We start from the raw sequence: 14,597 nt of genomic DNA, 5'->3' as shown, positions 1-14,597 counted from the left end.
TTTTGACAGTTTCACTGCTCCAAACTAAGATTTGAAAAGTGTAGTATTGTTAATTTTATTATTATTGGCACAAAGGAGATCAACCATATTTTAAACTATTTTTGTTTCCATACAGAGAAAAACAATATGCGACAACATTACAGTAAGAATGTATCATGCATTTTGCAGTATGTTGTAGCACTTCAATAATGGTGCACTATACGTACAATATAGATCCTGAATATGTTCAATCCATATATTACAACAAGGCAATACGTATGCGATACAGGTAAAATCCGTATATTTCATATGGACAATCTATAAGCTACATACATCCAATCCATACATTACATATGGCCAACCTGTACGCGACATACGTATAATCTATATGCTGCATGCAGACAGTCTATAAGCTACATATGTGCACTCTGTATGGTGCATACGGATATTCTGTATGCTGTATCGGGACAAGCTGTGTGCGACATAAGGAAAATCTGTATAATACATACGTACAATACGTATACTGTATCTAGTCGTACGTACGGGGCACAAGTACATTTTAGATGCTGTCTCGGGATTGAACGCAAGAAACATACGTACAGAACGTATATTGCATACTTCTTGAAATTATGCTCCGTCCTGATAGTCAGTGAGTGTCGTCATTATTAACCGACATGCTACATACGATCCTGACGTCACAAAGCTAGATATCACCTCCGTATATACTTGTTACTGCAGATGACGTCACACGAATGACGTCATTGCACTTATGCAGACAGTACGTATAATACATACTTTTTCAGTTATACGTTTGCTGCAGGATGTTATATACGTTTGTACGTTAAGTCCAGAAACTACAGGAATTACGAATGTAACCTACGTTTTTAAGTATGCCACCTACATTTTTTTTTCTCAGTGTACTAGTAGCCTTATACTATTATCTTAGAAAAATAAAAATCTAAGAACGAAACCATACCTAAAACTCGAATACTAAATTAAATAGCTGTCCCTTAGACGAAACAAAATGATGAAGATTCGAACATGGACCAGCTGATTGATAGGTGAGAACGTTACTTACACCGTATACTCATGTCCTGCTTTTTGTTGTAAACTTTAAACATGGAGCTTGTGAATTTTGTATCTCATGTCCGACCATATAACAGTTTCTCTGTTTTTTCTGCATTTACACTAATTGTCTTATGTATTGTGTCAATTGAATTTGCAACCGTAATATATTTTGTTATTTTACTAGAATCCATAGCTTTAAAAGTTGTGATAAGGTCAATTACATTATTAAACGAAGCGATATTCTGATATCTTCCATTGCTTCAAGGGGCAAAAATAATATCTCATGAAAGACAAGCGTTTTATTTTGTGACAGATAATACATCTATGTCTACTCGGTGTAACAAAGTAAAACGACCTGTTCGGTCGCTGAATCCAGATCAAAAAGTCATTACTTGCCATAACGTAGTCTTTTTCTTCTATGGAGATAAATGTTGAAACGAAATATCGTCAATTTGAAGCACCTACGATTTGAATTCCGTGTTAAGAGAAAAGGTAGATCCTTGGGATCCTTGGGTATCCTTGGGATTCTAAATCGATCTCCGAAACAAAAACAAAAAAACACTCCTCGACATCTTTGACATTTTTTGCCTTATGAAAATCTGAAACCAGATTAATTAGTATGTTCAACCACTTCTGGAATGATAAATTCTGGAATGCTTAATTTAAACACTTCTGCAATTACAGAGAGTTAATGGAAATTATGGAGGTTATTCTTGGCAATCCAAATCGATTGAAAAAAACTCTCGATATCTCTTACCGTTTTTGCTCTATAGAAACAAGTATTGCAACCGGAAGTCATAGTAATTTTGAATCATTTTCTGTTTTGGCAGAGTGTTGTCGATAGTCATTTTATGTTCACATAAGACACTGCATCGTTTGTAAAAAAACACTTGTCGCTATCTGTTACCGTTTGCTTTCTATGTTTATAAATGTTCAAATTGGTAATGGGTAATTTTAACCACTTTCCTAACTCAGGGTTTGAATAGAGTTTTAACGGAAAAGATGAAAACTGTTGTTGAGACGCAGAATTAATTGTAAAAGACCACATCCTGATAGCTTCTACCATTTTTGCTCTGCGGAAATAAGCATTGAAACCGAAATAATAAAAAAATTTGAACTTCTTCCGTTTTGAATATAGGATTAGCGGAGGGAATAAAATTCATTCTTCTGAAGCTGAATTGATTGCAAGAAACAAAATTTTGATACTTTTATTTTTAGCATTTTTATCTAAGGAAATCAGTATTGCAACTAGGAGTAATAGCAAATGTCAACCAGTTCCATTATAAATAAAGCGTACTGGATGACCATTACAAAAGATGTTTGTTTTAGAGGCGGAGAATTTCATGTTGGAATAAATAAATAAAAAAGATTAAAATATCCATGAAATTGGCTTTATTTGACAGATCATTTTATGGTATTAATGTTTGAATATGATTTAGGGCCTGTAGCTACCGTGGCTGGCGCGTACTTAACGTAAACCGGAGGTCTAATTTCACTTAATATTCACAGAAATCAGGCTGTATTTCGGCAGTATCCAATGTTGGTTTCCAAGTGCTCAATTGTTTCTGGTTTCTCGGCATAGACGTGCGACTTTACATATCTGCAGAGAAAACAATCTAATGGCGTGAAATCGCACGAACGAGGTGGCCAGTTAACAGATTAACTTTGTGACATTATTCGTTCATCAAATGTTTCTTTTAGTAACTTAATTGTGGTGCGCACTATGGCTTCAATTTTTGTACCAGTTAAATCTTGTGAGCTCGCAAACCAAGATGTTTACCTTAAATTTTTCATAAAGAGGCTGCACATAAGTTTAATTGTTGAGCACGACGACGAATTGAAAGATTTTGATCATCATCAACACTACGATGCACGTCACCAATTGCTTGTTGTGTCTGCACTGTACAACGTCTTTCGGGATACGTATTTATCATTTAGTGTAAACGTAGTGCAAAAATGATTTATCGTTTCTTCAATTAATCGCTCTGATGGACGATTATGAACACCGTAAAATACATGTAATGCCAGGTAAGTTGTGGAATTGAACCATGGTTTTCTAAATAAATTTGCACAATTTGACAACGTTGCTTCAACGTGAGTCTATTAGTGATGGATTGTCAAACCAAACTAACCTAAAAATAACCAAGAACTATAATATCAGCTGTCACAGAAAACAGTCTTACCAGTTTAAAGTTCTCCATCTTTAAAAAAAAACACCTTTTATGTTGTATTGAGACGCTGAATTTTTTGCATAAAACTGCTTCCTGCTATCGGTTGCCGTTTTGTTCTACGTTGGCAGCCATTAGAAAGGTATTGATACCGGGAGTAATAGTAAATTGAACCAATTCCGGTTTTGGTAATGTGGAGGATAGTCATGATACGTTGTCTTTGGAAGGTGAATTGTTTACAAAATGATGCTTCTCGCTGTTTGTTATCGTTTTGTACTATAACGATAAACGTTGAAACCAGACACGATTAATTTCAGGCATTTCTGGTTTGAATAGCCATTGATGGAAACTATAGAACATTTTCTTGGGACGCTGAATTGATTGCAAAGAACCGTATCTTAATGCATCTTACTGTCTTTGAACTATAGAAATAAGTATTGATAGTTAATTTGAATTACTTTCCGTTTCTGGTAGAGTGTTCGCAATAATTGTTTCATGTTATCTTGTGACTCCAAATCGTTACGATAAAACACCTTCTTGCTATCTGTTACTGTTTTCACCCTATGACAAACAAACGTTCAAACCAGAAATGGCTAATTTGAACCTATTTCTGTTTGAGTAGAAGGTTAACTGAGGAAATGGAATCTATTATTTGCTGTCTATGATGGTAGGTTGTCTTGAGACGCTGAATTGTTTGTAAGAAAAAATCTCGCTCTCTCTTACTATTTTCGTTGTATGTTGATCAATGCGTAAATCGGAAATTGCTAATTGGAATCAACTCCAGTTTGAATAAAAGGTTAACTCCAGGTTGAATAGAAGGGAATATAGAAGAGAAATATATTATTTGGACGTTGAATTAATTGCAAAATAGTGCATCTTGAAAGCATTTACTGTTTCTATTGTACGGAAAACGGTATTGAAAGCGAAAGTAATAGTAAATTTACGGCTTCGGTAGGGTATTTTGGATAACCATGATATATTTGTCTGAAAACGTTGAATCGCTTTCAAAATATCGGTTCTCGCTATATTACTGTTTTGTTCTATGATGATAAAAGTTTAAATTGGTATTGAAACCGGAAGTAATAGTAAATTTGAACCACTTTCTGTAGATTGTTGCGAGTGTTCATGATATGAGGCCTTTACACGCTGAATTATTTCCAGAAAACCGCTTCTTCTTGTATGTGTCGTTTTCATCTATTGCATTAAACGTTGAAACAGGAAATGGCTAAATTGAAGAACTTCCGGTTTGAATGTAGAGTTAACGGATGGCATGGTACCTATTCTTCAGACACTGAATCAACGGCAGAAAACAGCTTCTCGATATTCCTTACTGTCTTTGTTCTGATATCTCTCGACAGACGGACGGGCAAATCCGTTCTACACCGAGAAAAATCTGTTCTCCGGACAGTGGCATATTGTACAAATATACGGAATCCTCTTGCTTACTAGAGAAATCAGTACGGAGCATTCGTTATCCGTATGCTACATAGGCACTGCTCTTAGATGTTACATCATTCCGTTGCGGGATGTCTGATATCTAAGTCTTCCTTATATTACATATATGTATGTATGTTATCTTCGTCAGCTATATGATATATACGTCCAATTGCATGTGAGATCCTGACCGTTTGTATTGTTTCATACGAAAAGTACGTATAGATGGAACACTTATACAGAAAGTATTATAAAACATGCGTTTTTAGTTATACGTTTGCTGTACGTTAAGTCAAAAAACTACAGGATTTACAAATGTAACATACGATTTTACGTTCGCCATATAGATTGTTTTATCAGTCTAGAAGACTTCCGATATTTATGAACAGAATGGTTTGAAACTATGAAAATCTGTCTTTGGTCTCAAAAACATTATTAATAATAACGTACCAAAGATACTTTTTTGTATAGTTCATAAAGTTAGCCGTGATATTATGCCACATTCGGAACCAGTTGTGGGATTTGCGCCGTGGTATAACAGATTAATGGCTGTTCAGGTAAAACCAACATAAATCTTTCTATTTTACATCGGGATAATAACGCATAAGTCATTTCTATATCAACATCACCGAGTTAAGGGGACTTCTGACTCCATGGAAAGGCATTTATAGGTTCTTCAAGGTCAATACTAAAAAAAATAATACGAAAGCTTCTTACGCACTCTAAGTATCTGAGCACGTGATTGAACAATATGCAAATATATATATATATATATATATATATATATATATATATATATATATATATATATATATATATAATTTTTCATTGATGTTTCTATCTTTCTTCATAGGCTCTGCCGTTAGAATGGACAATCATCATATGGAAAGACCTATGGACATAATGAGGAGCGAGCAAGAAATCGGTGATCCAGCGCTATTAAGTATTCCTGAGAACAGTTGCTTATCGTCTGCACTCGAGGAACTCATGAATGTGAGTCACTAATTTCTTATTTAATAACTAATATATTATTAAATGGACGCAAAGACACAAATTATGACAATAGTTAATAAATGCTTTTTTGACTTTTGCTACATTTGTGTGAAAGGTCGGTTTCACTGTGTTTTGGGAGAATCTACTTTCTCATCAAGATTTTCCTAACAGCCAGAGCAGGAAACCTATCAACTACTTCAGCAACTTATATAGTGGTATTGCGGGACTAGAGATGGCGCACTAATAAAAACATAAAAAAAATATCGCAATGAAAATTAATACTATAACTTGTGAAATTTATCCCGCAGTATAGTAATTGCTCCTTTTGACCAAAATCTATAGATATAGTGAAATAACGGTAAGAATGTATCATTGCAGAGTTCTAATCGGAAAGTGACAAGTGATACAGTTTCCATTTGTCGATACAGCCCCCCCCCCTAGTACTATGAAACTCTCTTCTTCCAAGTCAATAGTCAGGAAATACACTTGCAATGTCGAATTAATTATATCGTAGCAAGAACATGATATATTCTCATTTCTCTGTAGCAACATATATTTACATAAATGAAAACTAAACATAGCGCTCTTGTTATTTCTAACCCATCAAGTCGTAATTAACTTTCATGGCCGGACCAAGGCAAACTTTTCACCTGGACAAAGTGATTTTTTGGTGCCCCATCAGTCCTAGCCTATATTTTACATTTTATTACTATACTATTAGTATATCATTTTTTTTTCGTAGTGCCGCTTGTAACCACATCCTATGTTGTTGCAGAGTAGTATATTCGATTTCACAAATACTGCCGAAATGAATGATTTGGCAGGAACTGTACATAGCGAAACAATAACATCTCCTTGACACTACTTTTAACAAAGGCGACAGTTTGGCGCGGCGATGTCGTTTCTAAGAAATTAAAAGTAAGTGTTGTATGTACTGTTTTTCCTCCACTAGCACTTTAAAAGACTAACATATATAAAATCTAATAACATTAATTGCCTGGGAAATGTTCACAAAAAACATGGCCCGGTATAAACAATACCAACTCCCCGTCTACTCCTTTTTTCTACATGCCATATTTCCATTTGTCGATACAGCCCCCCTTGTACTATGAAACTCTCTTCTTCCATGGTGGAATGGAAAATATAATATAATTGATGCTATTTTACAAGAACATAAACCAAAACGTCAGTGAAGAACACGTTATAAAATTTATTTTTTGAGGCTCGTTTTGGCACTCCACTCACTCTGGCGCCCCAGGAAGTTGCCCGGGTTTCCCGGCCCTTGTTCCACCCCTGGAAACTTTAAGGAGTGAATGCAATTAATTTGTTTACTTGAGGTATGATAAAAACAAAGCAGGCATTTTTTTATATACAAGAATGATTCTAGACCATCATAAGCATTTAGAAATTAACGTGCTTGATATAGCCAAGCATGACTCCAGAGAATCAGTGTTTTTCTTTAATGTTGTAGTTAACTACTAATGTTGTAGTTGTAGTTAACTACTGTCAGAGTACCGTATAGTTGAATCGGTTTGATAAATCATATTCTGAATCTACAGAACCCCCACAGCCATAAAAATTTAAATATAACATTGGTATCGTTTCCAAAGTACCATATCTGTAGCACATATTTAGGAAGATAATTTAGTTATTGTAATAATTTAAAAGTAGTGATAACACATTATAATTATAATTGGATCCTATAAAAGCTTTAACGTCAACAGCATTGAGTAAACGTGAAGTCGAGAGACAGGTCCATGGAAACTGTCTAATCAAATACAAAATTTTTATACTGATACTCGTAAGGTTTATTTTTCAAAAGCAATTAGCTAATAGCATATTAATTTTATATTAAAGATATTACACCATACATATGTATGTTGCAAACATTAAATCAACACGCCTGGTAAGTTAGTTAAATTTATTCCTTAGCAACTTCTTGCTGGTTAGATTTGTATTTAAAAAAGAAATCACGCTATATCATTTGTGTCCAAATCTTTAGTCTTTAACTTTCATGTGTTGTATGACCTTGTGTGTATGTTGATCAATTGAAATAAATTCAAGACTGCTTTAAACGTGAATATGTACTAAAGTTGCTTGAAAAATCACAATTTCATGTAGAATAATAAAAATAAATAGCCAATGCCCTAGTCAAGTTGGAACACTGCTTCTAATGAGCTCAGCCAAATAAGTCAATGTCCTTGTCCCATTGGAATACTGCTTCTCGTGAGCTCAGCCAAATAAGTCAATGTCCTAGTCACATTGCAATACTGCTTCTCGTGAAGTCAGCCAAATGAGACAATGCACTAGTCCCATTGGAATACTGCTCCTCGTGAGATGTCAAATGAGGCAATGCTCTAGTCCCATTGGAATGCTGCTTCTCATGACATCAGCCAAGTCAGACATTGCCAGGTCTTGGAAGAGGAAAGATGGATGACTGTACGTATTTACCAAATGGTGTTGGAAGTTGATGTCTACCCAGCATTGTGATGACAATTGAGAAGCTACTTGAAAAATTAAAGTAACGAATTCTGGCTTAGAAAGCTAGGAATAATAGTGAGAGGAGCCAATGTGCTGACCACATCTAATTCCAAAGAAATGAGTGCCACAAATCGGTCGGTATTCCCTAGCTCATTAGGTGCTGTTACTTCAGGGGTTTACTTTAGTTTTAATCAATATAGATATAGCCGAATATGGTTATATAATTTAATGCAGTTTCGGTTTCTGAATATGAAATATGTACAGGCAGAGAATTGTCATCATTTCCATACAATGATAATTGCTTAGAAAATTAACAGGAGATAATTTTTAGAACAAAATCTCGATGTCTCCACCTACAAGTTGAACCCTCGTATGTCCAGTCATTAAATGTTTCCTGACTTAGAAATAAAAATTTGAAGAGCTGCTTTGACAACAGAACGTTTTCGATAAATCTATTTTATCACATCTGCAATAAATAGTCTAAATAATTTAATCTCTTTCCATAGCCTTTTCAAAGCACGTATTATAAAATCTGAAAGTGCTGCTACAGTATATTTAGGAATAGTAAATACGTGTTTAATAAAAATATCTTCAAAATATTATGATCCGATATTTAAAATAAGAGCGTAACTTACTATATTTCTTGAAAGTTTATGAAATAACTACGCAAAATTTCGCAGATATCAGGCGGGAAACTTCCAAAACTTTTAGAACAAAGAAACGCTACTTTCTGAAAGCTAAAATTAAGGAACTTGAAGATAATAGTAAAAATAAAAACATCCGAAACATGTATAAGGGAATCAACGAATTTAAGAAAGGCTATCAACCTCGTGCTTATATATTAAATAAATCTGACGGTACAGTTCTCACTGATACGGATAGCATCTTAAATAGATGGAAAGATTTCTTTGATGATTTGCTTAACACGCAACCAAAAACTACTGTGCGTGGAGAAAAGGTGATACACACCGCAGAACCGTATATTCCAGAACCCAACCGAATAGAAGTGGAAACCGCTATAAAGAAATTAAAGAAACACAAATCTCCGGGTGTAGATGAAATTCCGGCTGAGTTAATTTTAGCTGGAGGCGAAAAATTGTGGAACAAGATACACAATCTCATTCTCCTTATCTGGAACAAGGAAGAATTGCCACAAGAGTGGGAAGTATCAATCATTGTCCCAATCCCCAAGAAATATGACAAAAATGACTGTAATAATTATCGAGGCATTTCTCTTCTGTCAACATCCTTTAAAATCCCAACATTGTTACGGTCGTCAAGTCTAGGAGGCTTAGGTGGGCGGATCATGTAGCTAGAATGGAAGAAAGTAGAAACGCTTTCAAAGTCTTTACTGGAAGACCAATCGGAAAACGACCATTAGGAAGACCTAGGCGCAGATGGGAGGACAATGTTAAGATGGATCTCGCAGAGATAGGAATACAAAGTAGGAACTGGATCCAATTAGCTAAGGATAGAAGTCAGTGGAGAGCTTTTGTGAACGCGGCATTGAACCTCCGGGTTCCATAGACCATAGAGTTAGTTATGAAATATTCAGGTTTATGATTCCTAAGGCTACGTGCAGTTTAGATCAATATTGACGACAAATCATGCTTCTTACTGAATTCTATAACAAAAGAGATAACCAAAACATAACTACCCTCTCACATCTTAACTGAGGCTTATGTGGTGTGGCATCATGCTATCAACAAACATAAACAATATTTCATACGCTTTTGAATATGTTTTGTCCTCAACGAACATATCTTCATTAAGCTATTTTGCTGTGTTATCCAAGAGTAGACAGGTAAGAGACAGAAAACATTTCTTTATATAGGGTTTCTAATGCAGTTCCTTTTGATATTGATGTTGGGCGGGCAGTAAGGTTTACTGTGTGGAAATGGAAAACAACAATGAAGTGTTGGAAGTAGTAAATTTTTTGTATAGCGGATAAAATCGTCCATTGATTTGAGCATATCTTTATTATAGATAAGCACTGTACTTATTTCCCTTACCAAATTTGTTATGTCTAGGCCCGGATTTTTATTTGATAAAAACTGTAAAATATTTATCTTTTATGTGCTAAAAATGATGATATTTGCTAAAAATTAAAACAAATATATTTAACAGAAAATAACAATGAAACGTACGGGAAAACACCCAACGTAAGAAAAATAAATACTGGTACTCACCAATAGATCCTATTCATCAAATGTCGAAATCGAATAGGCATCGCAGTGAATAACTAACGTCTTTTTCAAATTGTATATCAAAAAGTCATACCTATTGTCACGGAATAATGCCTTATATTGAAAAAAGGAGCGTTCTACACATCATACAATATTTGAAAAGGAGCATATCACGAATATTCACACCATCAAGTTCACTTGTATTTTGACCTTCCAATACTTCAGATATTTTACATAGGGTTTTATAGCCAATGTTTTTCTCAAACAAATCTTTATTTTTTTCTTATGACTTCAGCTTTCGAAACAGAAAGAACATTCAGCTTTCTTTCAATGCACTTGTACTTCCTGTGCTTTTTTTAACGAAAGTGCACAATAAATCTCCCGTAGTTTCTAATTTCTTTATAGAGTGAGTCAAGAAACCGAAATTGGCAGATATGAAAGCCAAATTATAATTCAAGACACTGTCACTGTGTCACTTACTAAATTTTAAACAATTTCAATGGATGAAGCATCGTCTGGTTTTAGTTTAGTTACTACAGATACGTAAATGCTTCAAATTTCTCCACATGAGCATAGTACTGCATTAAGCCAGGCACCCCACCTTGTGATTACTGGTGTTGGAGGAAATGAAAGATTGGAATTTGTTTCTTTGAAAAGTTAAATTCTACTTGGCGATTTTGCGAAACAAGTTTTTCCCATTTGACACAACCTTGTTCACTTTAGTAAAAGCGCTCCTTTAGAAGCTCTTTATTTGGCACAAGTTATCCCAGCCTTGATAAGGAGAATTTATGGCGACGCTGATTTTGCAGGTAGGAAATTGCTTATAAATACGATGGATAGATTTATGTAGCCTATTCTTTTCCCTATGTTAATTTCTTTCAAGAGAAATTTTTAAAAAATCGTTGTGAAATTTAGAATAAAATAACGGAAAATTATTTTAAATATGAATTTATTACGAAAATGTCCAAAACATTTATTTACATAACTTTATTCAGAAAATATGTATTTTTATGTGAAATAAAATTTGTAATTTACACTAGTAGACTCTCAATTGGGATATTAAACTTTGTTTTGGGCTTGTACGTGTTTGGAAAACAATATGTTTTTACATATAAATCCGGGCCTTAGTTATGTCGAAGCTTGCAATTCGATAGTCAATAAATTTGAACCAAATATTTCCATTTTACCAAATTTGAAATGTTGGCAAACCTTGAAAAGCTTAATGTTTATGTCAAATATCGTGGTGTATAACCCCTTGGATCTTGAGTTCTGTATTTTTTCTAATTTTGTACATTACTTCATCATATTAGGAAACGAAGAAATTTCGTGAAATAATCATGCAATGCAGAAATTGTGCATTCTTCAGTTCTCCACGAATTTTGAAAATATCAATTTAGCATAATTTTTCTTCTGTATTTCGGTGATTGTAACAAATGTAATGCTGTTCAAAAAGGTAATGATAATAAATACTTGAGGTTAAAAAATTTATATCGCAGAAACTAATTAAAGTTAGAAGTTGTGGGGTTATATAGTACTCCCAGAGTTAACCCGGGCCTTCCAGAATTAGCACAGGGTTTGAGATTTTAAAAACGTCGGATACTTACTAATGTGTAGGTACATACAACGCACCCAGAAAGAAAGTTTTAAAGACCTTTTGCAGTATTTGCTGACCATAATATTAATGGTTCGTGTAAATGTGGTCTACGAGGGGCAGCCAAAAAGTTCCCGGAATTTTGTTGTAGCTCTCTATTACCACAATATATGTACACATTTGCATAATCGCCTTCAAAGTAGGCACCTTTAGAACACACTTGCTCTACCACTCCTGCGATTGGTAGAAACACCGACGAAAGTCCTCTTTAGGCATCTTCCGAAATTCAACAATCGTATTGGTTTTGATGCCTTCTGCGGTGACGAAACAGGTACCGATGCTGTTTTTATTAAAGCATTGTCACCGTAAACTGACCTTAAGGCTATTAAGTAGATCTGAAGCAGATTTCCCCAACTTGCATAAAAACTTCATGTGGCGCGTTAGTCAAACTGCGACAATGCACCATACACTCAACATGTTTAGGTGTACTACTCGTAAACTGACTATTATGGCCTGTTCACAGTCGTCATATTCATAATTAGGCAACTTATGGACTGTACTGTACAAAATTTATTGTAATTGCGCCACAAATGCCAAAACTACAGCAACATTCTACGAACTTTTTGACTTGTCCTTCTATATTGAATTGTTCTCGAATTTAATAAATGAATAGGCTTATAGAAAATTATATAAAATTCAGGGATTGAGTAATAAAAGAAAACAAAGCTATTTTCGAAAAATGTAAATAAAAAATGGTGGTTCCGTGCTTGATTCCCAATGACACTGCATTGAACGCATTATGGTAGCTCCGATTTCACATTTGTCTATAGATCTACGTCTCAAATAGATTTGATGGTGAAAAGGTACACTAAATTTTAACATGGAAATAAAAGTAAAACATTAAACAACGTAAGGCACTGGTTTTATACACTGGAGTGCAAAACTTAAGTACAAAAGTAGCTTTCGCACGCTGTATCACTCTCAAATGGCCTAGATTGTTAAAACTTCCACCTTACATAGATAGTAGTGCCACATTATAATGCAGGAAGGAATAAAAAGTAATAACTTACACTGAAATGACCTTCACTGGCATTCCAGGCGTAAACTTATCCTTAAAAGTGTGTGATCACCATGGACAGCGACAAACGCCCTGCAACATGCTCCCATGCAACTTATAAAGTTGGCAGTAAGTTGCTGTGGGTAGGGTTAGGGTTTGAAATTACATTTCCTACCTGCTTTTATGACCATATTAATCCGTCATATATGGGAGAGAATGTCCTATAGCGATCACACTACTTGGGGAATTGGTGAAAGAAAGGAATGTGGAATAAAGTACCCGGCCTGGGATTATTATGTTAGGTATCATCCCGACCTCTTCCTGTGCGAATGAGAAAATCCCATGAAAAAGCATGACTGACCTGAAAAAAGCCTTTACATTTTCTCGACCGAATGTTCCCACAGGAAGTCAAACATGGGACCGCTCGCACCAAAGATGAAAATATTTGCGACTGCAATACGTGGAGGGGGCGCGGTGACTCTGTGGTAGAGCGTTCACCTCCGGTGCTTGGGGTCCCTGGTTCGATCCCAGCTCGCGCCGTGTGGACTTTGTGGTGGACAAACACCGTGCTCGTGGGTTTCCCCGGGGTTCTTCCGTTTCCTCCCACTTTCTTCATTCAACCATTTTATTCACTTCTCATCACCGTCTCCTTTAGCCTAACCGGCATAACCGTGGAACGTAAACCTTAAAGATTTCATTTCATTTTTTTTTCATTTTTACAATACTTGGAGCCACTGAGTTGTTTTGATATGGAGATTAATTCCTCCACCAGTGGGTTAATAATCCCTGGATTATTTTTAATGTATCTGTACGTGCTGCAAGACGTTCTTCCATAATATACAAACGTTCTCGGTGGGGTTAAAGTCAGGATAATAGGTAGGTCAGTCAATTCACCAAAAATAATCTTGTTCCACAAGCTCCGCAAACTGCTCTGTTCGATGCGATTGCACATTATTATTGATAAAGAAGAGTTATGGCCGATTGCATCTCTGAGAAGACCACGTAGAAAAGGAGTACAACGTTACACTAACGTTACCCGGTGAATGTATCACGTTCAAGAATTGGGAGGTCAGTATGCCCATGCAACATTACACACACACGCCTCCCCACAAAATAACATAGTATAACCAAAATGTCCATGTTCGAAAATGTTTCTGGGTTTATTGCCTTTTTCCACCTCTTGCCAGAGGAGTGTACATCCAAATAAGTATTCAAAATAAATGTGCTCTCATTGGAGAAAGAACGCGGTCCCACTACTCCATGGTCCAGTCCTAATGTTCTTGGCACTACCACAGATGGTGCCACTAATGTGCAGGTGTCCACGGAACACAACGTAATAGCCGTTGGGCAAAGAGACTGAAGTCATGCGACGTGTCATTATAGAACGTGATATTGGAAGATTTGGAGTTCTTTTAGATGTGTTTGCAATTTCACCTGGTGTTTAATGTCCGTACCTTCTTGCCTGTTGCCCAATATTGGGTTGTCCTGTGCTGTAGTTGAATATGATCGACCATTGCCGCTCCTGAATATGATCGACCAGACTCGTTTCACTTCATCCTTCTTCCAGTTTCTGGACAATCTCCCCCCATATGAAGCCATCCAACTGTTGTCTTCGGTCAATATTGTTGTGAGTGACGTGA

This window comes from Thermobia domestica, chromosome 17 (genome assembly GCF_964235325.1).
Source record: "Thermobia domestica chromosome 17, izTheDome1.hap1.1, whole genome shotgun sequence".
Lineage (NCBI taxonomy): Eukaryota > Metazoa > Arthropoda > Insecta > Zygentoma > Lepismatidae > Thermobia > Thermobia domestica.
This window is presented reverse-complemented; position numbering follows the sequence as displayed.